The following is an 18,582-nucleotide window of genomic DNA, read 5'->3' as shown; positions in this document are numbered from 1 at the left end:
AGCGATATGGATTGTGGATGAGTCGTTCTTGGCATCGTGTTCGACACAGACATAGTGGGCCAAAGGGCCTGTTCTTGTGCTGTACTGTTCGATGCTCCAAGAGATAACTGACAGGGAATGACTCCAGGGACAGTGTGCTTGTTGTGGCACAGTGCTAGAGGGTCTTTTGCAACCTCTATATAGGAGTATAGGAGCAGGGAGGTTCTACTATAGTTGTACAGAGTCTTGGTGAGACCACACATGGAGTATTGCGTACAGTTTTGGTCTCCTAATCTGAGGAAAGACATTCTTGCCATAGAGGGAGTACAGAGAAGGTTCACCAGACTGATTCCTGGGATGTCAGTACTTTCATATGAAGAAAGACTGGATAGACTCGGCTTGTACTCGCTAGAATTTAGACGAGTGAGGGGGGATCTTATAGAAACTTACAAAATTCTAAAGGGGTTGGACAGGCTAGATGCAGGAAGATTGTTCCCGATGTTGGGGAAGTCCAGAACAAGGGGTCACAGTTTAAGGATAAGGGGGAAATCTTTTCGGACGGAGATGAGAAAAACATTTTTCACACAGAGAGTGGTGAATCTCTGGAATTCTCTGCCACAGAAGGTAGTTGAGGCCAGTTCATTGGCTATATTTAAGAGGGAGTTAGATGTGGCCCTTGTGGCTAAAGGGATCAGGGGGTATGGAGAGAAGGCAGGTACAGGATACTGAGTTGGATGATCAGCCATGATCATATTGAATGGCGGACAGGCTCGAAGGGCCGAATGGCCTACTCCTGCACCTATTTTCTATGTTTCTATGTCTCTATCCAGAATAGAGACGAGCGTCTCTGTGAGTGCGCCTCTTTGAAAAGAGGGGAATCTGCAACACTGACCCATCGCTACATTGGACAACCGGGTCCAGGGATGCCTGCTCCAGTAACTGGGGCTGGACTTGACCCTGACGGCATCTGATTCAAAGCCGAGCCCATTGCAGACTGAGCCTCCGCTGACACAGGGACGTTTAGCACGACACTGTGGACAATATCAAAGATGACCGTGACATCCAAACCTTCAATACAATAAAAGTGCCTGTAAATTCAGCATTATAGCTCAGGCACAGTGGATGAGACATCAGGGAATAGCCTTTATTCATGCAATCGTAAGGCATCTTGTAGAAGACAAATTAAAGTAATTGAAAAGATAAATTAAAATTCTATCTTAATAGCTTTATTCTCTATTATACTTAACTATAGCTTAATAGTTTTGCACATATTAAAGCATGATGTTGATTTTGATGTTCTAAACATGTTCTTCTCTCTCTCCCTCACCCTCTCTCCCTCTCTCCTTCTCTCCCCCTGTCTCCCCCTCTCCCTCCCCCCTCCCTACATTCCTCCATTTCCCTCCCCTTCCTCCTTTCCCTCTCCCCTCTGCCACTCATTCCCCATCCTCTCTTTCTCTCTCTCCCCCTACCCCTCTCTCTATCCCCCACACTCTCTCCCCCCTCCTGTCCTCCACTCTTCCCCTCTCCATTTTCAATGTGTAACAGAGTGCTCAGCTACTAAAGCAAAGCTCCACTGACAGGACAGCATTCTGTTGAAGCTCCACAACGCTCCAACAGTAAGACATCCTCATCGAGCGATTATTCCCGGGCAGATCTCCACTTACCACCTGAAACGGTGAGTAAATGACACCTGTAATTCTGCAATTATGATCCTGTAAGTACTTTCTGCTGATAAAATAATACAACTGTACTGAGAAATAACCGCTCAATAACCACCCGCCACATTGAGACAATTACTTTCCGTGAATAACTCCACAGACATCAAAAGTATGGATTTTCTGAGGTGGTACAAGTAGTGGCGGAAATTAAAATGTTCTAAGTCTGTTATCCAAGGGATATAAACTATACTTCCATGGTCAATAAAAGGAAAATCTGTAAAGTCCTGGCAGGAATTTCTACTGTGTAAAAAAAATGTCCAGTCTTCAGAAAAAGATAGTTTCAATACACATTGATTTGGTGTAAAAGGCAGAGAGTGATTTTCTGTGGGAGGAAAATATGGTCTTACGCCCATTTCAATGACAGTTCTTTGGTGCTTATTGTCGGAAAGATTCAACCTTGCGCAAATCCCCCTCGTCAAGAGGGAGATTGCAACTTGTAGCCGGAAGCGTGGTTTGTGTAATGACAACAGGGATACTGGTGCGGAGGACAGTCAGCATTGACTGAGAGCATTCAGTCAAGACCCTTGTCTTTATGTAACATTTCATTTACCGGACCACCAACCACCGACCACCAGCGATTTTCCGGCACTCTTGGTCCCAGAGCCTTGCCAGATTATCCATTTTGCTGGACCAACGGAGGTCACATAATAACAGTAATAATAGCACAACATATCTCTGACCCACTAATTATACCCCTCCCGTGTCTCTAAAGCAGTCCTGGACTGCTAGAAAATTATGTAAAACATGTATTAAATGTGAATTAAATACGCTTGACAATTATCCCCGGAGATTGATAGATTCTTGATAAGTAATAGTCTCCCGATCAGCTGTGATTGAATTGCAGAATTGACTCGATGGGCCGAATGGCCTCATTTTTGCTCTGCTAACCTATGAACTATGAACTTACGACACCTTGCTTCGAATCCACAGCTGGGGTTAAATGTTAGCAAAATAAGATAAGACTTGCACAAAACCAAGGGATCGATGAAAACAGAAGTAAACAAATAAGTCTATGGGGACGGTGGGACACGGCCCGAATGGGTGCGCGCCACACGCAGCGCCATCTGTGGCCGCCCAGGGAATATCAAGTGCGCTCTAGTAATTTGGTCCGGATTTAAGGAGGTGCCAAACCATCAGTTGCCGGAAAATCAGTGGTGAGCCTGAAATTGTACTTTTTTTTACCTCACAACGAAAACATCAGAACTAGAGAGATACCTTCAGCTCTTTGAAAATCCAAGCCTGCACTGCAGGTGATGTGAACATATTGGTATTCACTTGCCCTGATTGCCCTGCACTGAGTAACAACTCATCAGTCTGAAGAAGGGTTTCGGCCCGAAACGTCGCCTATTTCCTTCGCTCCATAGATGCTGCTGCACCCACTGAGTTTCTCCAGCAATTTTGTGTAACTCTGGCACTGGCTCAGGCCACTTAAATCAGCAGCCCAGGACATTTTATGACTGTTTTTACTTGTATTTTTAATGTTGCTGTTTTTACCTGCACTTTTATAAACTATTCGTACTGTTTTGATGTTCCGGTATTCCCTGGGAAACGTCTTCTCATTTTGCACTGTACAAATGTTGCTTTGCAAGATGACAACAAAGGTTGATAATGATCACTTCAGGTAGAGCCAACCACAACCATGGAGGGCCAAAACAAATTTTAAATGAATATTAAATGAATAGGGTGGCACAACTTTGGAGTTGCTGCCTTACAGCACCAGAGACCCAGGTTCGATCCTGACTAAGGGTGCTGTCTGTACGGAGTTTGTACGTTCTCCCCGTAACCGCATGGGTTTCCTCCAGGTGCTCCGGTTTCCTCCCACACTTCAAAAGACGAACAGGTTTGTAGGTTAATTGGCTTCTGTAAATTGGAACTTGTCCCTAGTGTGTAGCATAGTGCTAGTGTACGGGGTGATCGCAGGTCGGCGCGGACTCGGTGGGCCGAGGGGCCTGCTCCTGCGTTGCATCGCTGAAGTCTAAAGTCTAAAATTCCAATTGACCGGTGCGTACTAACAATCCAAGTTTTATTTTTGTTCTGCGGAAAGTCATAAATATATTTGTATTGTGCACTAATACCGTGGCAGTAGGACAGAATGCTGACGAATAGGCAAATTTTAATCTCGCAAATGATGGCCAAGAAATTAATGGAGTGAAATAGAACATAAGAATAAACTATCAATAAAAACAGATTGTAGTTCTTTAAATATGTACAAGTAGTAAATGTGAGCCCTCTTAGGCAGTGAGCTGATTGGGGCACATGGGTAGATTTCAACTAGCTCTGCCAACAAACTCCATGAAGAAACCTACACTCCCAGTTACACCACCTGTCAAAGTTGGCACGCACGGTTTGTTGACTGTTCCGAATGTCCCTGACATTCAGAAGTAATTTTTTTAAAACATTGAAAATTAAATAATTGAAAAGTATTGTTTGTGAATAAATAGGAAAGTAGTGATGTCCTTGTGGTTTTTGTGATTCCCGTTCAGAGAGAGGGGCTCATTGTCAGACGTTGCTTGGGGGCCAAACATCAGCCCAGGGGGTTTCTGCAACTTTTGCTCAACTGCTGGAGTCCTTGCGGAGCTGGGGAGTTGGCGGACAGGAACGAAATAGACCGCAGTGCGACGTGGATGAATTAGGTAAAAAGGGAAAAGAAGGTAGGCAAAAGTGCTGGAGAAACTGAGGGAGAGCTGAGAAGGGGAGGGGACAGCAAGGGCTAATGCAAATTGGAGGTCAATGTTCAAGCCGCTGGGGTGCAGAACATGGACGATGGAACAGAATGTGAAGAATTTTGTTAAGCGTTCGGCGACACTGGGCCTGCACTCGCTGGAGTTTAGAGTGATGAGGGGGGACCTCATTGAAACCTACCGAATAGTGAAAGGCCTGGATAGAGTGGATGTGAAGAAGTCTAGGACCAGAGGGCACAGCCTCAGAATAAAAGTGCGTACCTTTAGAACGGAGATAAGGAGGAATTTCTTCAGTCAGGCTGGTGAATCCGTGGAATTTATTGCCATAGAAGGCTGCGGAGGCCAAGTCAATGGATATTTTTAAGGTGGAGATTGATAGATTCTTGATTAGTACAGGTGTCAGGGGTTATGGGGAGACGGCAGGAGAATGAGGTTGAGCGGGAAAGATATCTCAGCCACAATTGAATGGTGGAGTAGACTCAATGTGGACTTGATGGGCCGAGTGGCCCAAATCCTGCTCCTATAACTTATGAATTTATGAAACTTGAGGTTGTATACCTGATTAAGAATAGCACAAGCGCAGAATAGTTTTTTATTGGTGAAGGCGTATGGGGAATGAATGGTGCACTCTGTAAGTAAAGAGGCAAATTAAACCTGCAATTCACGGTATTTGGACCCAATACGTGTTTAGTTTGTGAGCATCAGACGGCAGTGTTGCCTCAACAAGGGGATGTGTCGGAAGGAACTGCAGATGCACGTTTACAGCGAAGATAGACACAAAGTGCTGGAGTAACTCAGCGGGACAGGCGGCATCTCCACAGAGAAGGAATGGGTGACGTTTCGGGGCGAGGCCTTTCTTGAGTCTCAGGGGATGTGGCGATGCAGTTGAAAGAAGCTGGAGTCGGGGGTTGTTGAGAAGTTCAGAGTTTTGTTGAGTGGGAGGGAGTGCAGTTGGTAATTCTAGGCTGAGGAGTGAGTTAGGATCAGCTGGTTGGGCTCCAATGATGGGGGCTACTGAGGGACATTACAAGAATGGAACAAAATGGGAGTGAGGACTGAGTGGAATTGTTAAAGAGAACCTACATACAGGTGAATGTGTACATTGTATCCACATCCAGAGCCCCGTCGGGCCAGATCCTTCACTCAGAGGGCTGAAGGGCCTGTTTCCTTCGCTGTATCACTAAACTTAAAAAAAAAACTAAAATAAACAAACCCACATATTTAGTCTCTCCCGGACAGACAGCTCTCTCGTTCCAAGAATTGGCCTGGTGAATTTCCTCTGGACTGCCCCCATCGTTATTATATCTTTTTTAGGTAAGGGGACCAAAACTTTAAGCAGTATTCCAGATCCTTGGATCTTGCATCCAAGGGATACAGAAGATGATGCTTTGTGGAAACTACCAGGTACATGTTGAGCATCTCCAGCAGAATATGAATTGTACACCATTTAAAGTCACTGCATATGACTGTAAATAATAATAATAATAATAATAATAATAATAATAATAATAATAATAATAATAATAATAATAATAATAATAATAATAATAATAATAATAATAATAAAAAATACTTTATTGATCCCCTCAGGGAAATTCAGATGTCCAGAAGCCCCCAACCAATAAACCCACACATTCAAAACGAACGCAGACAACAAATACATAAAATACCATGCTGACACTACCTGAGAGCAATAAATACTTAAAAAGACCAATAATTAACAATTAAAAATTAAAAAATGCAAAAATACATCCATGCAGAGGTGGGTGATGCACACAGGCGGACATGATTGATTTTCATTAAATTTCCTTGTACAGAAGGAAACAAACTGTGTCGGAAGTGTGCTAAGGTTGTTAGGTCTTTGTGTGATTATGTAGGACTTGAATCACGCAATCACACCTGGAGTATTGTTGCTGTCGAGGAAAGTGTTTAGCTGCCTTAGAAGGAATGTCACGAAGGTGAACCAACTGGACGAGGTTAGCCCATTGAGAACAGTTTTATAGATTAAACCATATACACAAGGGTTCTCACTATTTCTGACACGAACCCTTTTAATTCCAGATTTATTTCAATACTTAAATTTAAATTCACCACCTGTTAGAGTGGGATACACGATGGCACAGCGGTAGAGTTGCAGCCTTACAGCGCCTACAGCACCAGAGACCAGGGTTCAATCCCGACCACAGGTGCTGTCTGCACGGAGTTAGTACGTTCTGCCCGTGACCCCGTGGGTTTTCTCCGAGATCTTCGGTTTCCTCCCAGGCTCCAAAGACGTACAGGTCTGTAGGTATAAATGTAAACATTTTCCCGAGTGTGTGCAGGGTAGCGTCATTGTGTGGGAATCGCTGGTCAGTGTGGACACGGTGGGCCGAAGGGCCTGTGTCCGCTCTCTATCTCTAAACTAAAAAATAATAAACTAAACAAACCCAAATGTTTGTTCTCTCTTGGGCCGACAACTCTCTCGCTCCAGGCATTGGCCTGGTGAGCCGCCTCTGGACTGCCTCCAACCTTACCATATCTTTTTTAGATAAAGGGAACAAAATGTTAAGCAGTATTCCAGATAAGGCCTCGCCCAAACCCTGAACAATTGCAACATAACATACCTATTTTTAAAATTAAACATATTTGAAATGAAGATAAACACAACATGCTGGAGTAACTCAACTGGTCAGTCAGCATCTCTGGAGAAAAGGAATAGGTGACGCTTCAGGTTGGAACCCTTCTTCAGACTGAAAGATAGAGGTGGGTTGGAGGGGGGGGAGGGGAGTGCAAGTGAGAAAAGGCCAGAACAAAACAAGGCCGGTCTATTCTTGCCTCCAGTTCTCCCCCACCTTCTCTTAATCTTTCAGTCTGAAGAAGGGTTCGGACCCGAAAGGTCTCCTATTCTTCTTCTCCAGAGATGCCACCTGACCCGCTGAGTTACTCCAGCATTTTGTGTCTATCTCCGGTATAAATCAGTATAGAGTCAGTCATACAGTGTGGAAACAGGCCCTTCGGCCCGACTTGCCCACACCAGCCAACATTTCCCAGCAACACTAGTCCCTACTGCCCGCGTTTGGCCCATATCCTTGCAAATCTGTCCTATCCATGTAACTGCAGTTCCTTCACCTCATCTTTGAAATGAAGGGCAAAATGCCATTTGCCTTCTCAACCTGCCTGTAGCTATTTGTGACTCATGCTCAAGAACATTCAGATCCCTCGGAACTTCACCCACTTGCAGTCTCTCTCCATTTGGAATATGATTTGCCTTTTGATTCTCCCACTAAAGTGCACGGCCTCACACTTCCTCACATTAAGCTTCTTATGCCAATCCTTTGTCCAATCGCTCAGTGTTGTATCCTGGTAGCCAATGTTATATCCTGCTACAGAATCACAGGAGCCTTATCATAACACGCCTTTCCACCTATTTTCATATCATTGGCCAATTTGGCAATCTTACAAGTTGTTCCTTCCGCCAGATCATTAAAGTAAATAGTGAATAATTGCGAGTCAAGAACTGCGATTCTCCACTACTTACCGCCTTTCATTCTGGAGGGACTACGTACAAACACTGTTGCCATTTCCACACGGTGAACCCAAAATGTATTAAAATGGTCTTTATTAAAATCTGGCAATGTGCACTTTAACCATATGTGATTTTTTTTCTATTACAAATCTCAAATTGTGGAGTACAGAGGCAAATAAATAAATGATGTGTGTGTGTGTGTGTGTGTGTGTGTGTGTGTGTGTGTGTGTGTGTGTGTGTGTGTGTGTGTGTACATGTGCGTGTGTATATATATATGTGTGCGTGCGTGTGTATGTGTATATATATATATATGTGCATTTGTATAAGTATATATATATAAATATATATGTATATATGTGTAAGTATATTTATGACCTGCTGAGTTACTCCAGCTTTTTGTATCTATCTTCGGTTTAAATCAGCATCTGCAGTTCCTTCCAGTATATATATGTGTGTGTGTGTGTTTGTGTCTGAGTATGAGCAGTATATATATAGTACTGCCATAGAAAATGTCCCAGCACAGAGAACACACTCTGTGAAGGCGATTCAGGCAGGGTCTGTTCTGTCCTGAGGTTTTGTTGCATTTTGTTGGTCCTGTAAATGATTTAAGCCGTTTGCATCTGATTGTCCGTCCATTCAACCTCGCCCCTGCCTGCGACACTGTAACAGATTGAGGGCGCAGCCTTGAAACCCGAACCGAACAGACTTGCGTACAAGGACTCCAACGCTGGGGAGGGTCGGGTCCGATGATAAAACTCTAAACTATGTCTGGCCAAAGGTGCCGGTTGAGGAAAACAAAACAAGCCCATGTTCTCGAAAAGGATTTTTCCTGCGAAGCTTCGGGTGCCAAAAAATAAGTTATGGTCTCCGCAATATGGGATTGGTGATCTGATTTATTACGCTATTTGTTTTTTAAAGTTGACTTCCACCTGGATAGTTGAAAGCCGCTGTATCATGACTTGCAATTCAGGCCCCTTCACTTCTTGCTGTCTTTGCTGGACCTGCTGACTCGCAGTTTGTTGTTAGAAAAAGCCTTTCTTATATCTGTGTAGGGGCAGCCAAGGAGGGGGATCAAAGGGTTCCCAACACAAAGGGGCTCAGTGTCTCTTGACTGGCGTGACGGTAATTTATTATTTTCAGTCTACAGGGAATCGCATCAATCGCAGCATTAGTATTTAACCACCGATTGTCTGAAAGCTTTTGAACTTGCGTGATCATTTCAGTATCTTGTGTTGGAAGCAGCCTTACTTTAATGCATTTCTATTAGAAAATTATTAAACAATCCCAAAATATAATGGGAAGTGAAAGAGAATTGGGAAGATACTGCGGGTTCGACTATCTCCAGATTTAAGACTACTTCAGGCTGTATCTTTTATTTACCTATCAAACCTTCAGTAGATTTAATGATAGACACAAAATGCTGGAGTAGCTAACACACCTCAACGTAGCTTCATAAGAGCATTATCAAACACAATTTAACACAACAATGGAAAGATATATTAAGGCTGATGGGCAAAAGCTTGGTCACCGATGCCTGTGATGGGCATCTGAAAAGAGGAAGGGGAGTTTTAGGAAGGGGATTTCGAGCTTGGAGCCTTTGTTGCCGGGAGGAAGGGTCATCAGTAGAGGAGAGATTTTATAGAGGTGTACAAAATCATGAGAGAATAGATTAGGTTAATGCACAGAGTCTCGTGTCCAGAGTTGGGGAATCGGGAAACAGAGGACATTGGTTTAAGGTGATGGGGGAAAGATTTAATAGGAATCTGAGGGGTAACTTTTTTCACAGAATGAGTGGCGGGTGTATGGAACGAGCTGCAGGAGGAGGTAGTTGAGGCAGGAACTATTGCAACATTTAAGAAACATTTAGACACTTACGTGGATGGGACAGGTTTGGAGGGATATGGACCAAGCGTGAGCAGATGGGACTAGTGTAGATGGGACGTGTTGGCCAGTGTGGGCAAGTTGGGATCTATGACTCTGTAAGACTCTATGACTCTAAATAAACTGAATAATGGATAAGAGATCAGAATTGGAGGAATTTTAATGTGGGAGAGGATTTCAGGGTTCGGCAAGGCAAACGGGATTACAAAACGAGAGTGAACATTAACAAACTTAGGCACTGTTTGATGAGAAGTGACTTACTCCCGTACTTACTTACTGCCTATTGTGCCTCCTGACATGTAGGGCAGCAACGAAGGGCCTCCACTCATGGCTGCTCTGGGCTAGCTTCTGGACACTACCCCAGGTCAGGGTCATTGTTTTCATTTCCTCCTCTACAGTTCGACGCCAAGTGGTTTGGGTCTTCCTCTTTTCCTTTTCCCTTTCGGTGTCCGGTGCAGGGCTATTCTTGGGATGCTGTCTGGTTCTCTTCATCCTAGCATCTGTCGATAGCCCTGGGAGTCCATCGTGCCAAGTAGTGTTGATTCCTTCAGTTGCTGTTACCGTAACGAATTTGTTTTACGAGACAGGGTTGTTAACCCTGTGCTCAACCTGCAACCTGGAGGACCAGTGGATGGCTCTTCGTCTCACCTCTACCCTTCGACCTGTCCAGCATGGGAGACGAATCTCCCGCTGGTATCGCTCTGGGGGTCACTGAGGCACACAAGCTCCCCGACCACAACAAGGTTGCAATCCAATGGGGAGAATGAGAAGTGAGAATGCACAGAATTAATGAGAGAAAGTTGATCTCTGAAATGAACATAACTCTTACTGTACTTTATAAAATATATATCAATGAACAGCAGTGTGGTAATTCCAGGCAGGTTTGCATTGATTTTCCTCTCTCTGTTTTACACCATATTAAAACATCAAACATCCAGAACAAGAAATAGCATAAAATTGATTATCTTTAAGTGTTACCTTAAAATAATAATGGATTTTTGCACGTGAATGATCTTTTCATCTCAACGGGGGAATTTGAATTTGGGCTATACGTCTTGATTTTAAATATTGATAACTTTCAAGGGCTGCGCGGTGAGATTTCTCAATCGTTTGCTGTGTGGGTTGTATTATTGATAATGCATTTTCAATTTGTATCATTTGCTTTAGGCTTCCTACACAAATAGCGGCATTGTGCTGACAGGCCCATTTTCACCGCCAGAGTATTTATCGACAATAGTTGCATATCGACATTGAATGAACAACACATGTAGAAATTAGTTTTTACTTGGTAAATAATACATTATTTGGCATACTTGCCCGATCTCTTTGGTTTAGCAGTGGTTTTGCTTCTGGTTGAAATGTCCATGCTGATATATAAATTCATTTAAAATCATTCCTGCTGAAATGGCAGAGCGAGGAGGCGAGGATGATCTGGACAATCTGGTATCTCCAGCTACCCTGTCATCAACAATACTTTACTTTAGAGATACAGCACGGAAACAGGCCCTTTGGCCCACAGAGTCCGCACTGACCAGCGATCACCCCGTGCACTAGCATTATCCTACACACTAGTGACAATTTACAATTTTACTGATGTCAATTAACCTATAAACCTGAAGGTACACAAAAATGCTGGAGAAACTCAGCGGGTGCAGCAGCATCTATGGACCGAAGGAAATAGGCAACGTTTCGGCCCGAAACCCGGAAGGGTTTCGGCCCGAAACGTTGCCTATTTCCTTCAGGGTTTCGGCCCGAAACATTGCCTATTTCCTTCGCTCCACAGATGCTGCTGCACCCGCTGAGTTTCTCCAGCATTTTTGTCTACCTTCGATTTTCACAGCATCTGCAGTTCCTTCTTAAACAACCTACAACCCTGTACGTCTTTGGAGTGTCGGGGGAAACCGGAGCACCCGGAGAAAACCCAAGCAGTCACAGGGAGACTGCTTGGGTACAGACAGCACCCCTAGTCAGGTTTGAACCCGGGTCTCTGACGCTGTAAGGCAGCAACTCTACCACTGTGTCACTGTGCCACCCTATTGTTACTGTGGTGTAACAGTAGTGGTTGTTCAAATATTCAAACAATCTCCTTTAGGTTTGTATACTTGTCAACATTATTTATCTATAACATCAATACTATTTTCATAATTTAAAGGTTGCCCATTCCACAAAATTATATCCCAGCAATCTTTTGGGTGTAATAGGGCATAACACCAGAAGTGTTTAACCAAAGACAAATAATCAATTCTTTGTCGACTGCTCTCCTTACATAAGATATCCGATCCACTGGAATCACCGATCCTTTAAAGCAGGGGCTGAGAGAACTCAAGTACACTCACACACCGCATGTTACGGCCACTTCTATACGTTAGCCAGGGAAACCATCCCTGCATTTGTGGTCGGAGTTTGCACTCTATCAGTGGAGCTCCTCCTCACCACAGGGATCGGCTTCACGCCTGGCGACTGTGAAGTTGGAGAGAAGGGTACACAGGTCACAGCCCCATAGCAGGATCTAAACAAGTACAGACATTCAGGAAGAAAGGAGGACCCGGCCTGGGAGGACTGCAGTGGGGGAGGGGGTAGAGCCAGGAGGACCCAGTTTTGGGGGGGACCGCAGTGAGGGGGGAAAGAACAAAGGGGAACTGGCATGGGGGGGATTTGAAACGTTGTAGGCGCCACTTGAGGGCGGCTATTTGCATACCTTGGCAAGGTACGCGGGCAAAGAACTTCACTGTGAACTGTCACTTGTGACAACAATGTATTCTATTCAATACAGTTCAGTTCAGTTTCAGTTCAGTTAAGTTTATTGTCACGTATACCGAAGTACAGTGAAAAGCTTTTTGTTGCGTGCTAACCAGTCAGCAGAAAGACAATGCATGATTACAATCGAGCCAGTGTATGGATAGATTTAAAAGTGTGGAGCGATTGTAATATGTGATTGGAGATCTGCTTCTGTGGCCAGCGCGCAAACAGTCGCCTGGTTTGGGCAGCATCTTGGCAGCATCCTAGCCGTGTGTTAAAAACAGCTGTGTTTAAAGCATTTTAAGCTGTGGGGCAGAGAAAATCTGAAATACTCCATCCCGAAGATACACACAAAATGTTGGAGGAACTCGGCGGGACAGGCAGCATCTCTGGAGGGAAGGAATAGGTGACGTTTCGGGTCGAGATCCTTCAGTCTATCCCTTCTAAACGAGAGTCACGGACTGATAGACTGATTTAAGGGAGAGTTAGATAGAGCTCTAGAGGTTAGTGGAATCAAGGGATATGGGGAGAAGGCAGGCATGGTTTATTGATCGGGGACGATCAGCCATGATCGCAATGAATGGCGGTGCTGGCTTGAAGGGCCGAATGGCCTCCTCCTGCACCTATTTTCTATGTCATACAGCATGGAAACAGGCCCTTCAGCCCTACTCGTCCATGCCAACCAAAATGTTCCCCTGAGCTAGTGCCACCTGCCCGTGTTTGGCTCATATCCCTCTACAGATTTCCTATCCATGTTCCTGTCCAAATGTTTTTTAAATGCTGTTCTCGTACCTGCCTCAACCACCTCCCCCAGGCAGCTCGTTCCATATACACACCTCCTCTGAGAAAACACTAGGTTTGTTAAATTAACCGTGTGCCCTGGAAAGCTGAACATCTGCCCGTGCGATCACCTCAATGCAGTTGGATTTCATGAGACTAAAACTTTGTTCCTGATACATTTGTAACACCAATAACTAATTGTGTTTCTACAACACTCGATGTGGCTTCACACAAGAGAGCGGTGCAGGGCTAGAGTTGCTGCCGTACAGCGCCAGAGGCCCGGGTTCGATCCCGACTATGGGTGCTGTCTGTGCGGAGTTTGTACGCTCTCCGGTTTCCTCCCACACTCCAAAGACGTACAGGTTTGTAGATGAATGAATGAATAATTTTTATTAGCCAAGTATGGATACATACAAGGAATTTGCCTTGGTGCTTTGCTCGCAAGTAGCAACATGATATACAGTAGACAATTAAAAAGTAAAAACATTTTAATTTAAACATGTGAAGAATGAAATAAAATACCAGAGCAAAAGGAGGCAACAAAGCAGATTAATATGCATTGATTCAAAATTTGTAAATTGTGCCCAGTGTGTGTAGTTTAGTATACAGGGTGCGGACTCGGTGGGCCGTAGGGTCTGTTTCAGAACAAGGGGTCACAGCTTAAGGATAAGGGGGAAATCTTTTAGGACCGAGATGAGGAAAACATTTTTCACACAAAGAGTGATGAATCTCTGGAACTCTCTGCCACAGAAGGTAGTTGAGGCCAGTTGATTGGCTATATTTAAGAGGGAGTTAGATGTGGCCCCTGTGGCTAAAGGGATCAGGGGGTATGGAGAGAAGGCAGGTACAGGATACTGAGTTGGATGATCAGCCATGATCATATTGAATGGCGGTGCAGGCTCGAAGGGCCGAATGGCCTACTCCTGCACCTATTTTCTATGTTTCTATGTTTCCGCGCCGTATCACTGGTCTAAAGTCTAAAGCAAAAGGTTTCAAAGGTGCACTCAAAACATAATCTAATGCACTTCAACTCTTATCTGCATTTTCCCTTCACAACAGTATTCTGAGCTATGATTTGAGACACAGAAGACTGCAGATGCTGGAACCTTGAACAAAACTCAAAGCACTGGACAAACTCAGTGGATCAGGCAGTATCTTGGGAGGGAATGGACAGGTGATTCCCCCATTAACAACCCCCCCCTTCCTGTATCTACCTATCGCTCGCCAGGCTTTGCACCATCCCCGTCTCTTCCCCCCCCCCAACCCCCAAACCACCCACCCCCCCACGTCATTGGTCTGGTCCCAACCTGAAACGTTGTCTGTCCAATTCCTCCACCTTACTGACATTATTCCCTTTATCATGTATCTGTACACTGTGAATGGCTCGATTGTAATCATGTGTTGTCTTTAGGCTGGCTGGTTAGCACACAACAAAAGTCTTCCACTGTACCTCGGTACACGTGACAACAATAAACTAAACTAAACTAAACTAAACTGCTGCCTGACCCGCTGGATTCCTCCCGCACTTTGAGTTAGTAACCAGCAGGCGGTAAAACAGACAGTTTAGGCTGGCCAATACATTGGAAAGGGTCTGTGTCCAATAATAATGTTGAAAACAAAAAGTATATGAACTGAAAAAGCTTCCATTCCAAAGAACGAAGCAACTTGCGGTGCCAAGAAACTGTAATAAGTTCCACCTGAAGGGGAGTTGTGACATTCTGTAAACTCACAGTTCCTGCCACCTCTAGTTATAAACGACCTCCCACACTAATTCCACCCAGGTGCAGACGCATCAGATGAGCTGAATGTTGTCTTTTGTTTAATGTGTGAATGAGTTGGATGCATGTGACTCAATGATGTGTAATCACATGTATGACACTAGTACACACAGTTGTTCACCTTCCATGAGGAGTTGGTACATGTTCCGTAGCTCCCAGCGTCCGCCAGAACCTGTTTTAATGGTCGCAGACACACACACACACACCACCTGCCAGTGATCCAATCTGAGCGCTACGAACAGCCGCCCAAATGAGGATGTGATGATACATGGATCATGGAGCAGTGTGGGCTTCCCTCACTGAGCCTGGCTGTCAAAACCCATCCCAGACGGGTGTGGTGTTCTCAATACCATTGAAAAAAATCATAAGCCCCCCAGGCTTCGACTAGATCAGACTAAACTACTGGGCAGGCTCTGTTTAAACATATTCTAATAAACATCATTACTGGGGGAGGGGTAGTCTAACTAGACTTGATTGGATGAGAAACATAGAAAACATAGAAATGTAGAAAAGAGGTGCAGGAGTAGGCCATTCGGCCCTTTGAGGCAGCACTACCATTCAATATGATCATGGCTGATCATCCAGCATCGGAGATCCGGGTTCGATCCCGATTACGGGTGCTGCCTGTACGGAGTTTGTACGTTCTCCCCGTGACCTGCGTGGGTTTTCTCAGAGGTTTTCAGTCTGCTCCCACACTCCAAAGACGTGCAGGTTTGTAGGTTAATTGGCTTGGTAAATGTAAAAATTGTCCCTAGCGTGTGTTGGATGGTGTTAATGTGCGGGGATCGCTGGTCGGCACGGAACCGGTGGGCAGAAGGGCCTGTTTCCACGCTGTATCTCTAAACTAAACTAAAGTGCGGTTCTTCCCTCATGAAACTGGACCCCCTCCTGAACTCGTCCGAAACCTGCAACCTGCGCCCGCTTTGGGTCTCGGTTCAATAAAATCCAAAACCCTCACATTCAGGTGGGGTTTCAAATTTCTCCAAAATCACTTAATTCCCTTCCACCTCCAAACCTTCTGCCAAAACTTGGGCCAATCTAAACGGGGCACAAGGTCATCCAGGTTTATCCATCCCAGTGCCCAGAAGTGCCTTGTATAACGCCCGGATGGTAACCCCCCATGTGATAATGAGTTGAACATGGATTTCACCAGTTGCTGTTCCCAGATGAGTTTGATAATCAGCCTCCCGGATGGAAAATTGTAGCCTTTGCTCAAGCTTTCTGTTATTATACATGCTCCGTCAATGTTTCCAACTTGAAGTGGAGACCTTTCTAACTGTGGAAATTAAGTTCCTCGAGACTCGAGTTAAATTGATGAAGTGGCAAAATCCATTTTGGATGGAAGAGCCATCTATCTATTCATAAAAGCGAGAAGAAAAACAATTATCTGAGTCGGGACCAGTATTAAAGACTGTTTTCATTATCCCGCACATAACAACATTTAGCAAAGATTCTCCAAATGTCACAGATATAGGTCATCTCCCACCCCCCCTGCTTTTCCAGCCTGTGCCTCTCTATAAGCCGGCCAAACAGTAACAAACATCTATCTGGCATCCTGCTCTGCCTCCTTGAAGTAAAATCACACCACTCAGTCCAGTTCATTCCCCATGAGTTACACTCTGATTCTCCTGGTATTTCCTCAACGTCTTCCTTCCTAGGGAAGGAACAAAGGAGGACCCAGCATGGGGGGAGGGCGGGGGGGGGGGGGGGGGGGCCGTGAGGGAGGGGAGAGAACAATGGACACAATGGGGGAGGGGAGTGGGGGAGGACAAAGGGGGATCTGGAGAAACAGGGTCTCGACCCGAAATGTCACCCATTCCTTCTCTCCAGAGATGCTGCCTGTCCCGCTGAGTTACTCCAGGCTTTTTTGCATCTACGGTTTAAACCAGCATCTGCAGTTCCTTCCCACACAAAGGAGAACCTGGCGTGGATACTGTGTATACTTTGTAACTTTGTCAGTGCTCTTATCTAGCGACTAATTGCATACCTAGGGTATGCAAGCGTAGAGTTTCATTGTGACTTGTCTCTAGTGACAATAAAGTTTTTTTTTTTTCCTAACTGACCTGCCCATCCGAGCTTTGAACAATTTCTGTGCCACTTTCCCACTCCGATGGCCTCCCTTCAGTTCTGCACTCGTGTCCAATGCATTAAAGACTTTTGTTTATATAACATTTATATAACATGCTTTCGGTAATGGTTTATACTGTTCTAATGTGGGAGAAAGGGCATTGAATTTAAGCACAGCTATCTCCCACAAACAGATGTGTGATGAGCAGGGAGGAACTGCAGATGCTGGTTTAAACCCAAGATAAACACAAAAAGCTGGAGTAACTCAGCGGATCAGGCAGCGTCTCTGGAGAAAAGGAATGGGTGATTTTTCGGGTCGAGACCCTTCTTCAGACTGCGATGTGTGATAGACACAAAAAGCTGGAGTAACTCAGCGGGACAGACAGCATCTCTGGAGAGCAGGAATGGGTGATTTTTCGGGTCGAGACCCTTCTTCAGACACAATGTTGGCCAGTGGTGTTGATGGGACAGGATGTTCAGGGTGTTCCCGACTTGTTTACTTTCTTTTACTTTCCTTTATTCTCGTGTACCGAGGTGACAGTGAAAAGCCTTTGTTGTGTGCTAACCAGTCAGCGGAAAGACAATACATGTCTACAATTGAGCCATCCACAGTGTGCAGATATATGATAAAGGGAATAACTTGTCTTCAAGGGCAAGCCGAGGGATCTTTGACATCCCACTAGGAAGGCATTGCTGTCCTGGTCATAGAGACATACTGCACAGAAACAGACCCTTCAGCCCAACTTGCCCATTCTACCGAGATGCCCCATCTAAGATAGTCCCATTTGCCCATGTTTGGCCCACATCCCTCTAAACCTTTCCTATCCATAGGCCTGAAGAAGGGTCTCAACCCGAAATGTCACCTATTTTCCAGAGATGCTGACTGACCCGCTGAGTTACTCCAGCTTTTTGTGCTTCATCTTCTATCCATATGTCATCTACCGTCATAGGATGCAGCTCTCTCTAGGAATCATTTCTTCAGCACTGCCATGTGGCATCCTGTACCCAGGGTCTGGAAGTAGAACCTTATGTCCCTGTCCCACTTAGGAAACCTGAACGGAAACCTCTGGAGACTTTGCGCCCACCCAAGGTTTCTGTGCGGTTCCCAGAGGTTGCAGGTGGTTGCCGGAGGTTGCAGGTAGTGGAAGCAGGTAGGGAGACTGACAAAAACCTCCAGGAACCCCACGGAAACCTTGGGTGGGGCGCAAAGTCTCCAGAGGTTTCTGTTCAGGTTTCCTAAGTGGGACAGGGGCATTAGCCCCCAACCATTCCAACATGGGGCATTCTATGATAGACTGCCTGCAACACACAGTTTCTCCAGGAAAGCCTGCAGTCCTTCACTAGCCTTCTACTCCTTGATCTTTCAAGTGCTCCTGTCAATGCTTCTTAAAGGTTGTGAAAGATTTTATGTCCATCCCTCAGGCAAGCTTCTCAGTCTGAAGAAGGGTTTCGGC

At 45.1% G+C, this 18,582-nt stretch overlaps 1 protein-coding gene across 1 annotated transcript in view; it reads left to right on the top strand.

Annotated features, from left to right (window-relative positions):
* sema6d (semaphorin 6D) overlaps nt 1-18,582 on the top strand; it is a 239,009-nt gene that overhangs the window by 151,513 nt on the left and 68,914 nt on the right. The window contains exon 3 of the mRNA XM_033050281.1: nt 1,525-1,654. The gene's annotated coding sequence lies outside the window, so the exon portion shown is untranslated. The remainder of the gene's footprint in view (nt 1-1,524; nt 1,655-18,582) is intronic.

This window comes from Amblyraja radiata, chromosome 34 (genome assembly GCF_010909765.2).
Source record: "Amblyraja radiata isolate CabotCenter1 chromosome 34, sAmbRad1.1.pri, whole genome shotgun sequence".
NCBI classification, from domain to species: domain Eukaryota; kingdom Metazoa; phylum Chordata; class Chondrichthyes; order Rajiformes; family Rajidae; genus Amblyraja; species Amblyraja radiata.
Note: the sequence above shows the minus strand (reverse complement) of the source record. Positions and strands in the feature narration are given on the sequence as shown.